General features: G+C 32.3%; 1 protein-coding gene and 1 long non-coding RNA gene across 2 annotated transcripts in view; one reads left to right on the forward strand and one right to left on the reverse strand.

Annotated features, from left to right (window-relative positions):
- Positions 1–2,362: 2,362 nt before the first annotated feature.
- The window catches only part of LOC143064018 (uncharacterized), a 41,941-nt gene continuing 22,292 nt past the window's right edge, over positions 2,363–22,011 (reverse strand). Inside the window, exon 4 of the transcript XR_012975162.1 lies at positions 2,363–2,415. The gene's annotated coding sequence lies outside the window, so the exon portion shown is untranslated. The remainder of the gene's footprint in view (positions 2,416–22,011) is intronic.
- On the forward strand, positions 5,565–16,271 carry LOC143064017 (uncharacterized). The gene is made up of 2 exons (XR_012975161.1): positions 5,565–5,723; positions 15,336–16,271. It is a non-coding gene; the product is annotated as an uncharacterized LOC143064017 (long non-coding RNA).

Here is a 22,011-nt window from a genome sequence, read left to right on the forward strand (position 1 = left end):
AGTATTGTCGTCCGCATAATTATATAATGTACTATGTTTAACAAAATAAAAAATATCATTTATGAAGATATTAAATAAAAGGGGCCCCAATATAGAACCTTGGGGTACCCCTTTTTGGATGTCAGCCCAGCTACTCAGAACACCGTTTACTTTAATTTGCTGTTTTCTATCAGAAAGATATGATTTTAATAAAGATACTGAATATGGAGAAACACCATATGCTAGTAATTTATCTAGTAAAATTTCATGAGGTAAGCAGTCAAAAGCTTTTGATAAATCCATAAGAACTGCAGCTATATATAAGTTTTTGTCTAAAGCTTTACGCCAGTCTTCCAGTAATCTGAGCAACGTAGTCTGACATCCATGTCCTCTACGGAAAGCACATAGATAACTTCATATGGTTGTAAAGCGTTGACCGTTCGCTTTTGTAACTTCAGTGAGTAGGGTCATTAAATGTAAAAGCGTTGACCGTGCGCACATTTCCGCGCTTTATACAAAATGTACTCTGTCAACGCTTTTACACCCCAATTAAGTTACAAAAAGAAGCATTCAATTCTTAAATGAAATAACAAGATATGATAAGATCGCCAATTTATGTTAAAAACAATATTATTATTGAAAAACAAATTACAGGTTTAAAAAATCAGGTTGCAAACTACATGTAGATTCCTGGATGGTCGAAAACAATCAAAATGACCGCCTGTTCAACATTCATACTCTAAAATATCGTAAAAAAATGTAGAAAATCCGTTGGTATATACGAATGTTCAGTTGAACCCCGATGTGTTGAAATTTTTTTATTACTGCGACTCAAGGATTTGTATATACAAATTCTTGTGCGACTGTTCAATAATATTTACCAGTATCATTTGGACGGTTTCATTTGGTCTGATAGGGATAACATATTTTAGGGGGCAGAAATGTATAATTATATAAATAGCTGTATAACGTAGGTGTAGATCTCTGTTTTCCTCTGCGTTATTTTATTGTTTGGTACTTGCTCGATTAATTTTCGTATTGTAAATTTGATCATTATTGGCTATCATAACAGTAGATGCAATAGAACAGATTAATATCTTCTGTACACGATTGCAAAATCTTTATATTACAAAATCAACTAGAACAACACACAAAATCTACTGTACAGATATGAAAAACAACTGTTTTGAATGACTATCAGGAATATCTACCGTAGTGAAAATTGGGGAAAGTGAGAGGTTTGGCTTGCTATAAAACCAGGTTCTATCCACCATTTTTCTACATAAGAAAAGGCATGTACCAAGTAAGGAATATGACAGTTGTTATCCATTCGTTTGATGCGTTTGAGCTTTTGATTTTGCCATTTGATTAGTGACTTTCCGTTTTAAATTTTCAGTATTTTTGTGATTTTACTTTTTTTTATTATATAATGTGAGTCCATTTGATATTTGCTGTAGACGATTGCAAAATCTTTATATTGCAATATCAACTGGAACAATTAACACACAAAATCTTTTGTACAGATATGAAAAAACAACTGTTTTTGAATGACTATCAGAAATATCTTCCGTAGTGAGAATTTATGCGACTGTCATACAAGTGAGAGGTTTAGCTAGCTATAAAACCAGGTTATTTTTGTCCATCTGATGAGTTAAGCCTTTTTCAACTGATTTTTATAGTTCGTTCTTATGTTGAACTGTTATACCACTGTCCCAGGTTAGGGGGAGGGTTGGGATCCTGCTAACATGTTTAACCCCGCCACATTATTAGGTATGTGCCTGTCCCAAGTCAGGAGCCTGTAATTCAGTGGTTGTCGTTTGTTTATGTGTTATATATTTGATTTTCGTTCATTTTTTTTTATATAAATAAGGCCGTTAGTTTTCTCGTTTGAATTGTTTTACATTGTCTTATCGGGGCCTTTTATAGCTGACTATGCGGTATGGGCTTTGCTCATTGTTGAAGGCCGTACGGTGACCTATAGTTGTTAATGTCTGTGTCATTTTGGTCTTTTGTGGATAGTTGTCTCATTGGCAATCACACCACATCTTCTTTTTTATATATCCACCATTTTCCACATAAGAAAACGCCTGTACCAAGTCAGGAATATGACAGTTGCTATCCATTCATTTGATGTGTTTGAGCTTTTGATTTTGCCATTTGATTAGGTACTTTCTGTTTTGAATTTTCATCGGAGTTCAGTATTTTTGTGATTTTACTTTTTTTGATATTTGTTATTTTGGTACATGTAAATTTTCTATCCGTATTACATATAGCTCTTCTACTTTTGAAGCCGTTGATATATGAAAGGTAAATATAACATATGATTTGAAGTGAATTTATTTTTTTCATCCATTTAAATACTAGTTTAAGTTCAATTGGAAAGGTCCACTATTTGAACCACAGTTTCGTAGGAAAGCTACAAAGATTTCTGCAAACCTGCAAAATACAATATAAACACACAGTCATGAAGTCAAACAAACTCTTATTGTGTTGTATATTGACAATTATAACAAAAACAAATGATCTTGATACCATCCGGGAGACTTTCACTAAATATTATTGTAACAGATAAGGAACATGCTGGATTATATTATGTAAGCATAATTTTTAATTTTCTTTTCTTTTATATATTTCGGGTTTATTATGACGTCCATTAGTGGTCCATTATCACCCAGCTAGTATATATTTTTAATAGTGGCCAGCTATAGCACGCTTCTGTGTGTGATTTGTCTGGCTGTATTGAAGATCAATTGATGACCTTCGGCTGTTTTCTATCCTTTATCGGGTTGTTGTCTCTTAAAAATAGTTATTGCCATTGATCCTTGGATAGATAAAATATGTGCAATGTAACATCTCAACTCCATTCCTTGCAGCACAAAACATTAAAACTACATTATTTTTTAGTTCACTTGACCTGAAGTGAGCTTTTCTCATCACTCGTGGCGTCCGTCGTCGTTAACTTTTACAAAATTCTTCTCCTCTGAAACTACTGGACCAAATTTAACCAAACTTGTCTACACTCATCACTAGGGAATCTAGTTAAGAATAATGTGTCCGAAAACTCCGCCTACCAAACAACATGGCCGACATGGCTAAAAATAGAACACAGGAGCAAAATGCAGTTTTTGGCTTATATCTCTGAAACTAAAGCATTTAGAGCAAATCTGACACGGGGTTCACATATTCATCAGGTTCGCATCTATTCGCCTATACATTTTCAACGAATTTGACAACCGTTTAATGGGTTGCTAAATTTAAGGAAATTCTTGCAGTTTTTGGTTATTATTTTGAATATTATTAGAGATAGAGATATACTGTAAACAGCAATAATGTTCAGCAAAGTAAGATTTACAAATAAGTCAACATGACGGAAATGGTCAGTTGACCCCTTTAGGAGTTATTGCCCTTTATAGTCAATTTTTAACCATTTTTCGTAAATCTTAGTAATCTTTTGTAAGACCTACAAATAGGTCAACATGACCAAAATTTCTGTCGACCCCTTAAGGAGTTATTGCCATTTATAATCAATTTTTAACAATTTTTCGGGGTTTTTTTTTGTAATCTTGTACAAAAATCTTTTCTGAAACTACTGAGACAAATTTACCAAACTTGGCCATAATCATCATTACGGTATCTAGTTTGCAAAATGTGTCCGATGACCTGGTGGAGCCTTCCAACCAACATGCCCGACATGGCTATAATGAAGAATAAGGGTAACATGCAGTTTTTGCTTTATATATCTGAAACTCAAGCATTTCGGGCAAATCTGACAGCTGACAAAAATGTTCATCATATTTAGATTTATCTGGCTTGAAATTTTCAGACAAAATCTAACAACCCGTTGTTGGGTTGCTGTCCCTGAGTAAGTAATTTTACGGAAATTTTGCCGTTTTTTGTTATTATCTTAGATGTCATTATAGTATCTAATAATATCCAATATTTAATATTATCAATTATAATTTCAACCTTATTTTACATGATTTCCAAAGCATCAATAAGAACAGGTGAGCGAAACAGGCTTTTAACTGAGAGCCTCTAGTTTAAATATATCAATAGAATTTTCAACAAGCCGGTAGAATCTCAAACGGTGGTTAATTTATCTTTCAATAAGATTTCTATAAAAATACTCTTTTATCCTATTCAACAGCGGATCCATAAATTTCACAAGAGGGGCCAACTGACTGCCTAAGATCGGCCCCAGTGATCATTGATATGTTCATAATAATAAATTAACTGTAAACCAAATTTTTTATTTTTGAAATACTAAGGCTTTTCTACCTCAGGAATAGATAACCTTAGCTGTATTTGACAAAACTTTTAGGAATTTTTGGTCCTCAATGCTCTTCAACTTCGTACTGTATTTGGCCTTTTTTTTTATTCGAGCGTCACCAATACCCGGTTGGTGTTTTCCACAGATGTAAAGAGGTAGTTTCTCAATAAATATATATTTATATATTTAGGGACAACATCAAAAGACCAATATGTAGTATAAAGCAAAATTTCGTAAGGGTTCCGCGGAACCCAGTGTCTCGCCTACTTTTACTGTTAATCGCAGCTCAACAAAAATGAGAAAAAAATTAACAAAAATATTCTTCTCGATACTATCCTTGGTAGTAAGAAGCTTCTGTCCAAGTTTGGTAAAAATCCAGATAGTTTATGATTCTAATAAATATTCTAAAACCTTTTAACTGCAGACTGTATGTAATATTAGCTGGAAGAAAAACTAAATTTTCAAAATTTGCGGTCGTATAAAAACTGATTCAGTTGTTTGATTTGTTACCGTTTTAAATGTGCATGACATATTTGTTACTTCTGAAATTTGTAAGGTTTGGTGGTAAAAGGAGGTCGAGATGAAATGGATTGAAAATGGAATAGTGAACGAAAAGATTTTCGTTTTTCGCGTCCGCAAATCAGGATTTGTTCGTTCATTTTACTACCTTTTGCATTACAGTCTGTTTAGCACCAGAAGTGTGACGCTGGAAATAGTATAGTTTTAGTCATTGAATGTATTATGTCAAATATAATACAAATTTTAAAAACTTGACATGAAAGGGGAAAAAAATGTCGTCTTTGCAAAAGTTAGGAAGTTTTCCTTGTTTCTTACTCACAAAAAGGCTTTTATTTGTATACATTTGCTTGAAATTGTGTAGCTGTGGGCTGGATGAGCCTATTTTTTAATCATTCCAAAATTGATGTTTTGTTAATTTTCAAGATTACATGTAATTTTCATTATTGTAAAAGAAAAAAAAATCATTATTTCATTTGTAGTTGTAATATGATTAATTATCCTTAATAATGGCACACTTTGTTTTCAGTAGAAGTTCTTTGTTTATTTTTAAGCTAAAACAGTAAAAGAATATTTTAGCTACAGTATTTGATTTAAATGATTAATTTCACCAGTATGCGAATTGCACACTTTTAACCTATTCAGAGAAATTTTATATGAATGGATGAAAACAATACTGAATATGTAATGAATTTATCATTAGTATCCTAGATTATTTCTTATCATTCTCTTATCTTATGTTCAAATAAAGCGAAAATTTCGAAATGATAACAATCATATGAAAGACGAGAGGAAAATTTCAAAATACTGATAAAATACGAACAAAATTTAAATCTCCATATAAAAACAACACGAAGGCCATCCATAACATAGACATATTTTGATACTAAAGGTACTCAAAGTTATGCCCCAATAGTTACAGAAGAGGACCAGAAAGCATTTACAAAATTATTCATTGGTAAGCTTATATCATCATATTACATTTCTTCAATCAATTATCTTTAGAGGCCTGAAATATAAACAATACTGGTGCGTATATTTACAAATACCTCTGTAACTCGGGATTATTCATTTTATCGTAGTAAGGAAAGCAGTCCGATGAATATTTATTTACACTTATTTTACAGAAAGCTTTTGCGTAAAACATCTTTTTTTTATTATTATTAAAACTGTACAATATAGATGCCATAGAACATAACTTTACTGGTGCTAAACTGCGCTGAACCGGCTAGAGAACTTTGGTATGAGTGTCATGCAGAGCCAACCAGCTAGTTTCGAGATAAAGTTTGAGTTAGATTTCAAGTGGTTTTAAAATTAATTCGTATTTCATTTAATTTCCATGGAGGTCCAAAACTTTAAAAAAAAATACGGCTTCCTTTTAAGTGCAGAAATTAACGCAATTTCAAGTAGACTGATTCGAATTGAGTTTGAGTTCAATTTCGAGTTAGAAATAATTTTCGATGCGAAAACGACTGATTTATTGTTGGTTGCATTTAAAAAAATATGACGAAAAAACGATGTTTTCTTAAAATTGGATCAAAACGAAAATTCTGATATCTCAGAATAGTTTTTGAACCAAAAGGTAAGCCTTGTAAAATTGAGAATGGAAATGGGGGATACGTAGTTATCTTTCCTGCCGGTCGATATACTGCCATTTATTTATACTGCACTCGTTCTATTTGAGCAGTCAAAATGCGCATACGCAACTATTATCAGCACCCGCAGTGCGCATGCGCTAAATTTGATCGCAATCGATATTGATAAATTTACTATAGATTATTAAAGGAAATATTGAATTTTGGATAGCTGACAGTAAACAAAAATAAATATCTTTTTCATTGGCATCACATTAGAAAATACATTTTCTTAGCTTTCTAATGACATATTTTATAATTGAATCGGGATAGCAGAAGTTACGGCCATTTTCATTTTTAAAAAAGTGGTTCATTCCCTATTACTTCATATAATTCAAAATCAAAAACGTTTGCAAAGGAGTTTTCATATATGATTACATCTTTCACTATTTTTAGAAATAAATTCATTGGCATAAATATATATTCTTTGCTTTATAATCTTTCCAATGGTATATATTTGGTATTTTAGAAAATTTAATGAATCGGGGCCTTTTTAATCCAAAACTGGAGTTATTGTCATTGTTTGAAGATTGCGAGAAAAATTCTAAGTCCATGGAAGTATTATATTGATATAGTACTTCCATGGTCCTACCAAGTAAATCGCTCACAAGTCACAAAACAAAGTTTAATCTATTTGTACTTAAAATATTTATACATTTAATACAATGTTTTATATCATGAATTTAAAAATTCAGTAAATAAAGTAAATTAAAAGAAGTGTAACTTTTAATTTAAAAGAATATTTTTGTCCAGCCGTCAGTTTTCTTTATTTTTGATAATATAAAATCTTTCACTACTACATTAACTCAGACTTTTGGATGTTTTTCGTGAAGCCTATTAAAAATTGAAATCCCATCTAAAATGATTTTTTTTTTGCAATTCTCTTACATATCTTTTCAAAAGTTTTTTTTTAAATAATTAGGCGGCCGTAACTAAACAATTTTGATACTTAAACATGCTCATCTGATTTACATAGAAGTAAAAGATACATATTTTATATATATCATTATCATGTTCTAAAAAGACCAATTAGTTTTGATGAAACAGGAAAAGTGTCACTATCTTAAATTTTTCAGATGCAGTAACACTTTCAGAAGATCATTTGTAGTAGATGGATTTGGAATGAAATCTTATACGTCAAATTTTCTTTCACCAATTTTATACCTTTTCACTGCTTTTGATTGGCAATATGAATCGCTGTACTATCTTACATGTACAAATGTACATGTGATGTATACCAGTCTATTGCTTGTTTGATGTACATTCTCCTTTTATCATTTTAACTGTTACTGAGAAAAATAAATCGCATAGAACAAAATAAAATTAATTTTAATTTGTCTCTGTCCTTTCAGAAGTTTCTATCGTGAAATATATTTAATTTTTATACTTGAACATTTATGTAAAATTTGTATTAAAAAGGAAACTTATTTTAACTATTGTTCTGTTAATGTAAAGTTTACGGAGAGCTGTCTCATTGGAACTCATACAAACTCGTCCCAAATCTTCTTGCATTTATATTGTACACGTATTTGTAGAATTTTTTAATTTTTTTATTTATCGAATGAATGAGATAGTTGGAATCGTTAAAATTTAGTATTATACATGCAAACAGATGCCGACCCCTGTTGTTTCGATTAGCATGTTTTCTAAAGATATCCGTGTGAAGTTCACAAATTTCATCATTCATTTGATCACCTGTTGTGAATTTCAGATAACAAAGTTCAGTCAAATCCGTGGTTTAAACTTTCCTATACATATTAGTAATATTATTTTCCGGGTAGGGTATTCCCCCCCTTTTTTATATATTATACTCGGAACATTATTGTAAACTCTTTTTCTGTGGGACTATCTTTGCGGTTTTAGGAAAATTTGAGAATATCAGTACATAAATTCATTAGTATGGGCTTCGATTGGCTCATATCTATATAAAAAAAGTATTATAAGACTATATCATTATTGTAAGTGAGAGACCTATTCATCCATCAACGAACATGTGAAGCGTGTATAAATATTGTTGAAACTGAGAAACATGTATTGATATAGTGTCCATTGTAAAATGACCTGCTAACTGATCTTTTTTTAGAAAACTTTGTCACTTCGGAACATCCAAACTTTAAAAAATCATTCCAATTTGAAAAATTGTCTATTGTTCTATAGGTAGCCAGTGAATGTGATAGAAGTGCCAAAATCTGCAAATTTATTTTACATAGAAGACGCTGCTTTTCACATCGTTAAACTTTTTGTCTTAACTGAAGACAGTTTTAAAGAAATTTGAAAATTTAGCTGTGCATTTATACTTATTCATTATTAATACAACATTTGTCTTTTTTTCACATAGCAAAATTAAAGCTATTTAAAGGAAAAAACGTTGATGTACTGTAGCGTGTTTTCCATTGTGATTTATAAACAAACTGCATCGTCGCGGGCAAAAGTACTATTAAACTGCATCGTCTCGGGCAAAAGTACTATTAAACTGCATCGTCGCGGGCAAACGTACTATTAAGCATTTAGTGTTGAAGGCCCATTTTGAAATGTCTCTCAGAAATCATGGCTGAAAAGTTAGAGAAAATATTGATAAACAAACAATTCTGGGAGGTAACTGAAAATAAGAGTAAAAGCAGAGACTGAATTTATTCTTTTAATAAAAAGCAAAATGTTGCAATGAGTTTGTGTTTGTGTATGTATATTCAAATTCTACGCTGTCTCGTATTCGGGTTTACGTCAAAAGATATATATATGTTTGGTAATCATTATCTCATATTTGTCCTTTTTCGACTTTTTATTTTGTATGCATGGTTTGATATTCGGTAAAATCGAATTGTATATCTTTCGGAAATAAAGTCAGTTTATACAACTCGTATTCATGCCGCGGAACCTAGCATGCTACAGTGTCATATATTTATAATATTGTTTACTTTAGGCATGGAAGTAATATTTAGATATTACTTCCATGCTTTAGGGTTGTAAAATTATTTACGAGTGTCAACATTGTCTTTACAAACTCAGCATGCCGTCTTGATAAGATATCACACACAGAAAAGACTGATCAGACGGATAAGAAATCAAAATCATGCGCGATAACTCGTACTGGCTTACACTGAGGAAAATAGTTGGCCATGGTTTGTAACATAAATTGGATTTTTTCCTTTGATGTTTTTATGAAATAATTTGCTTAAAAAGTGTGGTGAGGGAAAACCATGGTATATTATATGCAAATTTATGTTGTACCATACTTTGCTAATTAAATATGCAACTCAACTAAAATCCAAAGGAAAAAAGGCGGAGCTTCAGCCATGGTATAACATATTCATTTTCATGTTATTCCATGGCTGAAGCTCCACCTTTTTTTTAATGTATCCGCCTCTAAAATATTTAGGAAACCGTAAAACGTACTAAAAGGTCAAGATCTTCATTTGTTTTCATTTTATAAGAAAAAGCAATGAATTATGTGTACCACATTTTAAGAAACCTTTTTCAAACTATAAGATTGTTACGAATTCCCTTAATTTTGGAAACAATTACTTAATGTTTCTTCTTTCAGTTTTGAAAAAAAATAAAATGTAAAACTATTATTTCCTTTGCGAAAATTCAATTAAATTTCGATATAAAAAGGACTAAATATCAGCTACAAATATCTGTGAAAAAAAACATGATTTTTTTTGCAATCAATTAGGGGGACGTACACTATCTACGCCCTCTGGATCCGCCACTGTTTAAATACATTGTTTTATTATTAAAATTGTGTTTTAATAAATAATCTAATAAAATAACGGAAGAAAAACATTTTTCAATCAGATGAAAATTCTGTAAAATATGATTAATTTGTATGATACATTGAAAACAAACAAAGAAAAACAATTCTTACCGTCATTAGAATAATCATTTAATCCTTGTCGCTGGAATCCGACATTTTTGTTTACCTCAGTCATTATGAAATTACCTGCTCATACAATCATACACGGGGCGCAAAACTAAAATAAATCGGGAAAATCCGACATTTTCTTTACTTTCTGCAAATTCAGGGGCTCTATTACATAAAATACACAGACGATCATACACGAAGCGCAAAAGTGACGCGCGAGCTTCCATTTCATTGGATAAAACTGTAACGTGATCAATTTCTAATATTAGTTGAAGGTCTTGAAGCTGTCAATCATTTTATTTATATTACAAATTTTATATACCATGTGTCTTACTCATTAACATATTTAAACAAACTCATCCTTCGGATTCGTTTGTTTAAATATGTTAACTCGTAAAAACCATGGTATATATGTAACACTCCCAAACGTGTCCTTCCCCCCAAACGTGTCCGATTCCCCCAAACGTGTCTATTCTCCCCAAACGTGTCCATAATATTCAATATTCCCCAAACGTGTCCGATTTCAGAACCCCCAAACGTGCCCGATACTATTGTTATTCGCCCAAACGTGTCCACTTTTAAACGCAAGAAGTCTCGCGTCTTTTAGCGCTAATACATGTCCTAAACGCGACATCAATAACGTTCACGGCAGTTCTATGATGGGGGACACAGTCGATGAAGTGGTAATATTAGCATTAACTTGTTCAATGCCGGTTGTTAATGATTATAATTACTGAAAATTTAATATGTAACATATGCATTAACTTTTGACTTAATTTGCTTATTGTCCAGTTGCAAGTATTTCGTGCTCATTTAAAGCAAACATACAGATAATTCTAATACAGTTGATAGTAATCGTTTACTATGTAAATTATTTTATACTAATAAACTCCGATGATGCCTTTTATATTAATAGAATATTGCACGGTGGGCTTTCAGTCGAATTGACCTCCCATCTTCTTTTAACAGTTCTAATTTTTAATAAATTTTAGGTTACGAGCGTCACTAAAGACACAGAACAAGAGAAATAACGTCCAGTGCCAAATATTTCATTCGTTATTTGAACGATATTATATTAACGACATATACTGTAGATAGGTTATATTATCAAACCGGGAATTTAAAATTGGCCATTAATTTTTACGGTTATCTGGGATGACCACTAGTTTGGATTTTAATCAAAAGAAAAATAAATGCGAGTAAAGACCGATTTGTTTATGACTTTGAAGTAAGAAACTACTTCAATGTCTGTTATGTAATATAGAGGCCGTTTCAAATAAAAGTTGCAGAAATTAACAAAAATGTTGCCTTCCAAAAGACAACGTATGGCACATTATAAAGAGTGAAATGCTATAAACATTTTAATGCGCATAGAAAAAGAATTTAAGAAATTTATTTTGATCTTTTAAGGAAATAGTAAAAGATCGTAAAATGAGTATACAATGACAATAATAAAAAAAAAAACACACAAATAACCTACGTTTTTATAATATGAATACGAATGATAGTTCCAGTAAAATAAAAAAAAAGCTTGGTATGGACACGTTTGGGGAATTGGACACGATTGGTGGTTATTAAAAAATGGACACGTTTGAGCGTTTATACAATTGACATGCTTTGGCGCTCTTTGACAACTAGACATGTTTTTGCAGTTCAGTGACGTCGATGTGGACACGTTTGGGGAATCGGACACGTTTTGGGGGAAGGACACGTTTCTGAGTGTTACATATATAGTACTTACCGTATATTTATATGTCATATACAGTCACTGACATGATATCACTTTTCCTCATGAATATTTAACTTGATAGAAATTTACGAAATTATAATTAATTATTCATACGACCTATTTAACCTGTTCTTGTTTCCAATGTATCGACTCAAACTTATTGCTTTTGCAATTTTTAGAAGAAAAAAAAAATATTTCACTTGTTAATATTTTTGGTTTGCAAACTATGATCAATTATTATGTTTTATGCTTATTCTTGATATTTTAGTTCATTCTCAAACAAATTCGTTCATCATAGGCCGTGTTCACATTGACCTAAACTCGGTGTTGTGTAAGTGTAACTTACACATAAACTAAACATAATTACATTCCTATTGATAAAACTCAATGTTTACATGTAGTTTAAATCATGTTTTGTCTACATGCAGTCGATAGTCGATGTAGGCCTTGTGTAGGTTAAGTGACTGTGTACACAAAACTAGGCATTCAGAACCTTAATTTTCCCATGTATATTTAAAAAAGAAACGAGATTTATATAAAGTTGATATATATATCACACTGATTAATAAAGTCTTTACAGAAATATTTGTCTAAACTTGATATATTTATTGTTATAAGTACACTTTACATAGCCTTATTAACCCCTTATAAAGACTCATCCATCATCGAACAATAATTCATTTGAAAAGGTCTTTCCGAATCGACTGGACGTACACACTGACAGAAATATTTGCCACTGATCTTTACTCAAACAACGATTCACTCATAAATGCATTACTGAAAAAGGGTGAGGTTAATTGTTTGTTTGTGTAGTATCTCAGATCCGTTAAAATACAATTAGAAAAAAAAACATTACCCCCTCCCTTTGTCAAATACTCCTTGGAGAAAAAATACCATTTGAAACAAACAGAAAAGATAGAAATGTAGTGATCCTTAACATCGCAATTCTTTTTCTTCGTCCGTAAGCACGCTGATGCAGCCTACGTTTTAATGCGTAATCGAGACATCTTTAAACTACTGCAAATCATCCAAAATGACTTTCTGAAAGGAGAAACAACTTTTCTTTTAAAAAAAAAGGGTCCGGTAGGGGGGGGGGGGGGGGTTCTCGCGCGAAAGTTTATATTGAGTTTTTTCTCTCGGTGGTACCAATCCAATATTTAACACTATAATGTATGGGGAAACTTTGGATTCAGAATATTTGTTCATTCTAATCATCTGTATGACCCCGATTTTTTAAAAATCAAATTGTTGAAAAATCCACCCCCCCTTTTTTTATTTAAAGTCAAATGGTCGTTCCCTAACTGCTAGAAAAGTTGTTTGAACATTTGAATTCGGTTCTACGTAATGAACATTCACATGACATATAGTTTACAAGTGTGAACAAATCTAATGTACAGGTAGCTAAACAAGGTATATAGATGTGAACAAATGTAATGTGAAACTAGTGTACATTTCATTAAACCAAATGTAAACATGTTTACTGTACACGGCGTTTGGTGTGAACACGGCCATAGATTGCCCATTTCAACAGGTAATGTACATTTCATTGTTTTGTACATTTCTCGGACTCCGCCTGCATCTAAGACTCATCCTTATATCGTTGATGCACTATTATTGACTTATCTGTCATAGTTGCATCTACTCCACCCCTTTCGTCACATAATCAACAAGGTTATTTATGTTAGTTGAAGTTACTAGACCGAAAATGTTTGCCAACTTTTAAAAATAATAAATAGCTTTTGATAGATTTATGTTTTTACTGGCGTTACAAATACAATCAAAGTTATTGTCCAAGCAAAATAATTTTTCCGATTTTATACAATTGCATTTCACTTTCATTTTTTTTTTTTTATATTATTTTAACTGAAAGCTCGATAACAGATTCACATTCTGTAAATAATGAAACAAAATTATGAAAAATTTGTACTTGGCATGTTTGTATCATGTTTACGCGATTACGCGATATTATTAATTAACTACACTGTTATTGGACTTAATATGATGAAAACTGCCTATGCAATATAATGTGTAAACTGGGCCAATACAGAATAACTCGGCCAATATAGATTTTTTTCTGTATTGGCCGAGTTATTCTATATTGGCCGAGTTGACATAAGTGCAGGATTTCGGAACGTCTCTAGATTTTACATCGAAAGTCAGGATAAACACAAACTGAAAGTAAACAGTTGTTTTGAAGACGCAGTTGTCATTTAGTTATCATAAACATGCTGAAAATGTCAGTATGGCATACATTTCAGGCGAAAGACGGTCACATTCATTTAAAAGGTATTTTGAAAGCAGACGATAGAACTATTACAGGTTTGGGGAACGAGTAGATTATCACAAAGTTCATTTCTTGGCGACCTCATTTCACGATTGTACACATCGATTTTAAATTAGTTTCTGCATAACACATGCAATGGCAGTACCTTTCCAATTACTATTTATGTGTTGCGTCTAAATTTAAGTTGTAACACTTTATAGTGACTGAAAAGGGTAGAAAAAATCATCAGATGAGAAAATGCTGAAGACACCTGGAAACAGCACCAGAGATCATTATGTATTGCATCTAATAAAAAGAAACAAACTGAGATTTGGAGAGTTCCACTTAAAGGTAAAAATATTTATCTCTTTTGAAATGAAATAAAAAAAATATTGTAACACTATAAAAAAAAAAATAATAGTTAATTAATAAAGATATTATTACGTGTATTTCTGTATTGGCCTTGTTATTGGTCCTCGGCCAGCTGTATTGGCCTTCGGCTTCGCCTCAGGCCAATACAGCAAGCCTCGGACCAATAACAAGGCCAATACAGAAATACTTACGTAATAATATCATATTATTACTTTTAAAGTCTAATATATAAAATGTATTTGATCGATAAACATAAATAAATTAAGCATAAATAGATGTAAAAAAATAAGGATAAAGGGTAAAAAAATAAGCACCAAATTGTAAAAAAAAAATAAGCATAAAAGGTAAAAAAAAAATAGCAAAAAACTTTTAAATAAAAAAAAGCATAAAAAAGTTAAAATATTAGCACAAAATGTTTAAATAAAATAAGCATAAAAAGGTTAACCAATTAGCATATAATAAAAGGTTAGAAATATAGGAATAAAAATGTAAAACCACCAACGACTGAAGAAAATTACACATGCAGAAGAGAAAATAATTCAAACATACTAAGATATAAAAACACCAAAACACGATTACAATTTTAACTGCAAAAGAGTATGCGACTATCCCCGAAGATAACCATGTTCAAAAGAACATATGTACTTAAATCTCTCCTATGTGAAATACAAACTTAAGGTAACGGTTTTGTTTTATTTCTATTTTTGTAGTCTGCTGTAAATATGGATACAACAGAACAGAAGACAGGTGCGGACATAAGGGGAAACAATCATGTCCCAGCAATGACTATGATGCTATGGAATCATTTCCAAGAACAGCCTGGGTTGTTACACGAAGTGTTCAAAAATGGGTATTATCCCGGCGGAGAAAGCAGCAAACAAATTCTAGATATAACTGGTGGTTTGGAGAATGATGCATTAGCAATCTTTGATGTAAATAGTTTGGATGATTTCAATCATACTTCATATGATATTCCAGTGGCGTAGCCAAGGTTGAAATGATGTGGATGCTTTCGCCGAGCGGAGCTTGGCGAAAATATTTTTGGACTATTTTATGCACAAAATTATATTTTTTCAGACATTGTTCCTGTAAGCACATGTACTCCCCTAGAATCCAACAGTGGTTAGATTTTTGTTTAATTTCAAAATACCCACCAGTTCATATAATTATATTTCAAACAAAATTTTAATGTTTTCTCGAAATTCTCGAAATTGAATGTAATTCCTAATTTGTTTATTTGATGTAAAAGTTTCCCACCAATCTTATATTTGACATCTCTCATAAACGGCCCCATCACAGCGGCACTTCTGTATAAACATGATAAATAAACTGAAGTGATCCCCTTTCCTAGCATTTCTAAAAAAAAAAATGGCCTTATTACATCGGCACTTCGGAATATAAGAACTGAAGTGAACCCATTAACGCGTCGTACGGGACATCATCGAAATACCTGGTGTCCGTCCATCCGGTCTTGTTTGCACTCTCATGTGTACAATTCTTGCCAGATTTTTATATCATCAGCAATGACAATTTCGAAAATAAGTCATAAGCTTTGACCTTTTGAAATATAAATTATACGGAACTCCCATTGTATTTTCTCTGAAGCTTTTATTTCTCCATTAAAAATAAAAGGAAAAGGAAAAACATTATTTTTTATTAGTTATTGCCCTTGTTCCTTGGTTACATAAAATATGTGCAATGCAGGGGACAAAGGCATTTTGTTCTTTTATTGAAAATAAAATTAATACGTGGACCTAGATAGAAACTTGAATTTACTGATAAGCCTAAGAATGATCACACTCTATAACAGATTAGTTTTTTTTCACGTCGTCTTTCATGTCACAGGAAACGATATCAGGATATGGTGGTTTAGTTGTCAGTTATGTTGTTAGTCAGTTGAAGAAGCCATCACTCCGCTAGGCTCAATTTCAGATGAAACATGTCCGAGGATCTGTGCATCATCCTCTGCACTGGCCGTAGCCGACGACGTAGTCTTTTTACGAAAAAAAAAAAATAGAGAACACTTTTCTGCGATTTATCCATTTTGTTTTATTACATGCACTTAATTATCCTTAAGGGCATACGATACAGTTTTGATCCTGTATTTACAAGTTCATGAAAATTTGCATACAGGCTATTTTTTACCTGATTAAATCAAATATGTAATAAAAAATATACCTTCATGTGCTACTTTTTGCGTAAAATGAGGTCGAAATTTTGTATATTTGCTCGAAATTCAGATTTGTGGCCGTAATTTCTTTTTCGAAAGAAAGACATAACTTTTTTGTTATAAAAGATAAAAACAAATTGTTTTTTGTTAAATAATCGGTAATTTCTGTATTTTATAAATATCTTTAAAAAATATGCATTTTTTTATTCAGAAATGACTCATATTTATCAAATGCTCATGAATTGAGGAAAAAACGTAATTTTTTACTGCTTGTTTATCACAATTAAAAAAAATCCTCTATTTACAGTTTTATAAAATTTGGGTCACATAATCTCCCTGCAAAATGAAACCAAATGCCGTTTTGAAAAATAGGGGTCCATGAACTCGTTTTCAAATTAAATCAGTTTGAATGATAAAAATCAGTCGAAAAATGCATCTCTTCCCGATATGTCACAGTTTGACGTCGCGAAAATAACAAATTACGTTAGCAACGTCATTACCTTCCCTGTAACTGTATCGTATGCCCTTAATAAAAGACCACGCATACTTCATCGGAAATAATTGGATGTTATCCTCATATCTTAACCCTTGTTACATACGGATACCTCCGAGTTTAACTGCTGCGAACATATCTTTATTTATATTTTTTCCCTGTCAAAATGATGTGGATGCTTGAGCATCTGAGCATACATCATGCAAGCTACGCCACTGTATTCAAAACAAACTATTGCTATTTCGAACCAAAATCAAGCATGAAAGAGTAATTAGGGTTAGTAAAAAACATTCCAATAGGGAATGGTGGAAAGATGAATTTGCCGTTCTAGTAAATACATCAAGTGAAGAAATTCGTGACCAGTTAGTGTCAAGACTACAACAAGCAAGAGAAGATTTTGAAAAAGGCAAAAAAATTTGTCTGCAGCTTGACTTTAGCCAAGGGTTAGAGTCTTGGTATGCTGATGTATGTGAAGAAGCCACTCCTTTTATCAGACAATGGTGGCATACTCGAAATGACGACCATAATTACGGAGAAGATTCTACCAAGAATTTAAGCGTATTCATTTTGAACTGCTCCAAACCGGTAAAGTGTTTCCTGTCAAAATGGATGATTCTCTGCTGCTTCCCTTGTTGGTTGTTATCAGGAGGTTGCTGTTACTATATTCACAGAAAAGGTCAGGTAGACGACATGAAAGACAAATTTAAGTTATCAGTGGCATTTAGATTCGTCAGTCACTTGCCACAACAAGAAGATACGCCATGTTGCCATTGTGGGAAGATTTACCATCTGAGGCATCTCCCTCTTGACAGCATACGATATAAAAGCTATCTGTAATATTTAGTAATTGGTAGCTGCGTGTCCATAGGAGGAAACTGCCGTGATATTTAATCAGTCTGGGCTTCTTTTTTTATCCAGCTCTGAACACCATGAGTCGGTTTCACAAAAAAATTACGACTAAGATTTATCTTCAAAGAATATTAGATACTGTTCAAAGGGAGATTATCCTTACAGATTGATTGATTGTCACCCATATTAACTTTCTCTTCCATGTGCATGCCAATAACAATTCGGTGTTTAATTGTTATTTCATTGTCATAACGAAAATCACTGTAATTATTGTATGAAATTAAAAACCCACAAAGGTCAATAATTGGATTATTTAAGTATTCTATTCTATTCTATCTTTCGGTAGAATCTTTGTAAAATATGATCAAATATGTACATATGAACAAATGGTCGTGTAGGAGTTGATTTTTTTCTCTCAAGCAATGGTTTGACATGTGTGCATTATGCTTAATCGGATGGAAGTAGAGTTAGGAATAATGGGCCTTTCTTGCAAAGTTAATTTTTACTCTGAAATGAAATATATTTTGATTTTTATTCATCGGTGAAGTTTTGACACAATTTGATAATCTCGATGCCAAGTTTATGTGATGGACAGAAAGGCATATATCTTACTTTTGTGTATGTTTACTATTAATTTTAAAATATAAACACATCGAACCCATTTCTTTTATACTATTACTATGGAAACACTCAATATAAGGAGCAACACGAACATATAATGGTCATATTAAATATTATTATTACAAATTACTTATTTTTTATTTACTATGTTACAAGATTGATCGTTTATATAAATATACAGTGTTAATTTCCATTGTTTAACCCAAGCGTACATTTTAGATAAATAAATTGAATGAAAACTACGGTTCCTAATTTGTGCATTGGGATTAAAAATTCGATAAGTATCATTACTTTCTTTTGTTTACAACTCTGTCTTGTATTGTTCTGGTCGTACTATTTCAAATATTCAATTTCATGACTGTATCATGTGTTTCCATAAGTCAACCATGATAGTACTATCATATGGTTGGGTTAAAAAATAATGGTAAACCCTAGTTTTTAGTGTTTTAATGTCTAATCTTAATACCGTTTTAATTTATTGACATAACTGCACGACTCGATTCTCAATTAACAGTGGTAAGATAATCGTTGCAAAGAATCATGCTCAAACTTTAGTGAAAGACGGGTTTCACTTTGCATTGTTGCGAGAGTTTATATTCTTTGTTGAAGGCAATTGTAGTGACCTGCAATACAAGTACCATTCAATTGAGTTTAGTTAGATGTCTTGTGTTTCTGTCTCTGCCCTAGGTTTTCTATATTTTGCATGTGTAGTGCATCATGACATAAGACATTGTTACGTGTACCATGATGACTTTTTGACTCCTGACCTACATGTATGCACGTTGGGTGTGTCATCATGTTGCAGTGTGTTCCGCGGTATATTACCTTGACCTCAAAATATAATTTTCAATTGAACTTGCTTCTGAATATGTGGCATGTAGATGATGAGTCTATTGGCACGAGAAACTTCATGTGAGCTTGACCTTTGCCCTAAATGTAAAACTTGTATATTTTGTTTGAATTAAATGGAGAATTAACTGTATGATTGGCACTCACACCACATCTTCTTATATTTATATTAGATATATAGATATATTGTTAGTTTTGTGTACCACGATGACCCTTTTCTCAAAATCCGCTTTGTGTTGGTTTTTTTTTAACAAGGATCTCTGGACCAGACTATGACTTTTTGACTCTTGAACTTTGCATATTCGGTGTGTCTCTTGCTATGATTACCTTGACGTCAAGTCAGGAGTCTCTGGTTTTTGTTAGTCTTATTCGTTGTATGTTTTTAACTGTAAGTTTATTTTTATGATTTGGAGTTTGAACTGGTACACATTTTGTTAAGGGCCATCTGAAGCCCGCCTCTGGGCGAGGGATTTTCTCGCTTTGTTGAAAACCAATTAGTGGCCTTTGTCTGCTTTCTGCTCTTTTGACATGGTTACTGTCTCTTTTACACATTCCATATTTCCATTCCCAATTTCTAAGAATGTTTGCTTCAGATGAAACTAAATCCTTTAATTTCCGTGAAAATCAAGTAAGAACATTTACTGCTTCAGTAGCATCATGTGCTGCCAGTTGTGATAGATAATGCAAAATGTTTCAATCATTTTACCTTAGATTTCATTCCATGGACATGAAGGTATGGATAGTCTGCTTTTACATCTTAAAAATTCACACAGAAGGTATACGCATATCAATAAACTGAACTCAGTGCAAAGAACCTTTAAAGTACACTTAGACAGAGAGCTCAATTTAGTGAAACACTTTGTTAAGTTGGTCACATTTAACTTGAAATATCACTGTCTGTTACCAAACTGCACCGAGATCCTGAAAAAAAAATGTGCAAGTTAAGTCTATTAAAAGAAGAATTCAATGGAAGGAAATAAGCTGAATACTGAAATAAATGTAGAATATATCTATTAACCACAGATGCCCCTGCTTGTGAAAATAATGAGTAAACTTCCACATATAGATGTAGAATCGCGTAATTTTGACCGTTTTGTGACCATAAGCATTGTGAATAAGTTTCAAAACATTTGGTTGAGGCAAATTAAAGTTAAAGAACGGAAACAACAGATTTATCACTTTTCCTATCTCAAGGCTCCGGGTTGACATTTGTATCCTTGGTACTCGTACCACAACTTTTTACATATAAAAACTCATGAACAGTGACGCCATCGGGACCCAATATCGAACTTAATAGATCTGTGTTATGGAGTAATGCGAATCGCGTATAAGGTTCCCAACATTTGATTGAGTCAGACTTATTTAAGAGAAAGGAAACGAAAGAGTCAGCACTTCTTATGTTTTTAAAGGGACATGATAACTCTTGAACGGTAAAAGTGACACTTAAAAATTTCAAATTTGATTTTGTGTTGAGGTGGGGATCCCACTTACATGTTCAACCCCGCCTTATTCGGTATGTATGTGCCTGTGGTAAGTCTGGAGCCTGTAATTCAAAGGTTGTCGTTTTTTATGTGTTACATACTTGTTTTTCGTTCATTTTTTGTACATAAGTTTGTTCGTTTATTTTCTCGTTTGAATATTGTTTTACAATGTCATTTCAGTGCCTTTTATTGCTGACTATATGCGGTATTGACTTTGCTCATTGTTGAAAGCTGTATATGACCTATAGTTGTTATTGTTTGTGTCATCTGGTCTCTTGTGGAGAGTTCTCATTGGCACTCATGTCACATTAGGTGGAGGGTTGGGATCCCGCTAACATGTTTTAACCCCGCCTTATTTTATATGTACGTGCCTATCTTGTTTTTCGTTTATTTTTTGTACATGAATTAGACCGTTTGTTTTCTCGTTTGAATAGTTTTACATTGTCATGTCGGTGCCTTTAATAGCTGACTTTGCGGTATGAACCTTGCTCATTGTTGAAGACCGTGTGGTGACCTAGGCTACATTGTATAGTTGTTAATTTCTGTGTCATTTAGTCTCTTGTGGAGAGTTTCATTGGCACTCATGCACTAGCTTCTTTTATATATTGTGTATACGTTTTGTAGTATTTGGTTGAGGCAAACTTAAGTTAGGATAGCGGAACCCGTTTTTATGGGACGTTCGGGACGGACGGACTAGGATAACACTTTATGCTCCTAAATTTTGATGCCAACACAGACTATTGTGCTGGTGATACACATCCCACTAGAACTGTCATTAACACATGTACACATAATTTTATTATAAAAATATTCAATCTTAATTTTGATTTCTTTATTTTTGGCCGAATGATTATATGCATGCCCTTCACAATGACTGAATGAGTATCAAATTTGACAAATATATTGTACATGTACATTTTATT

The sequence above is a fragment of the Mytilus galloprovincialis genome, chromosome 2, assembly GCF_965363235.1.
Source record: "Mytilus galloprovincialis chromosome 2, xbMytGall1.hap1.1, whole genome shotgun sequence".
In the NCBI taxonomy this organism is placed as follows: Eukaryota; Metazoa; Mollusca; class Bivalvia; order Mytilida; family Mytilidae; genus Mytilus; species Mytilus galloprovincialis.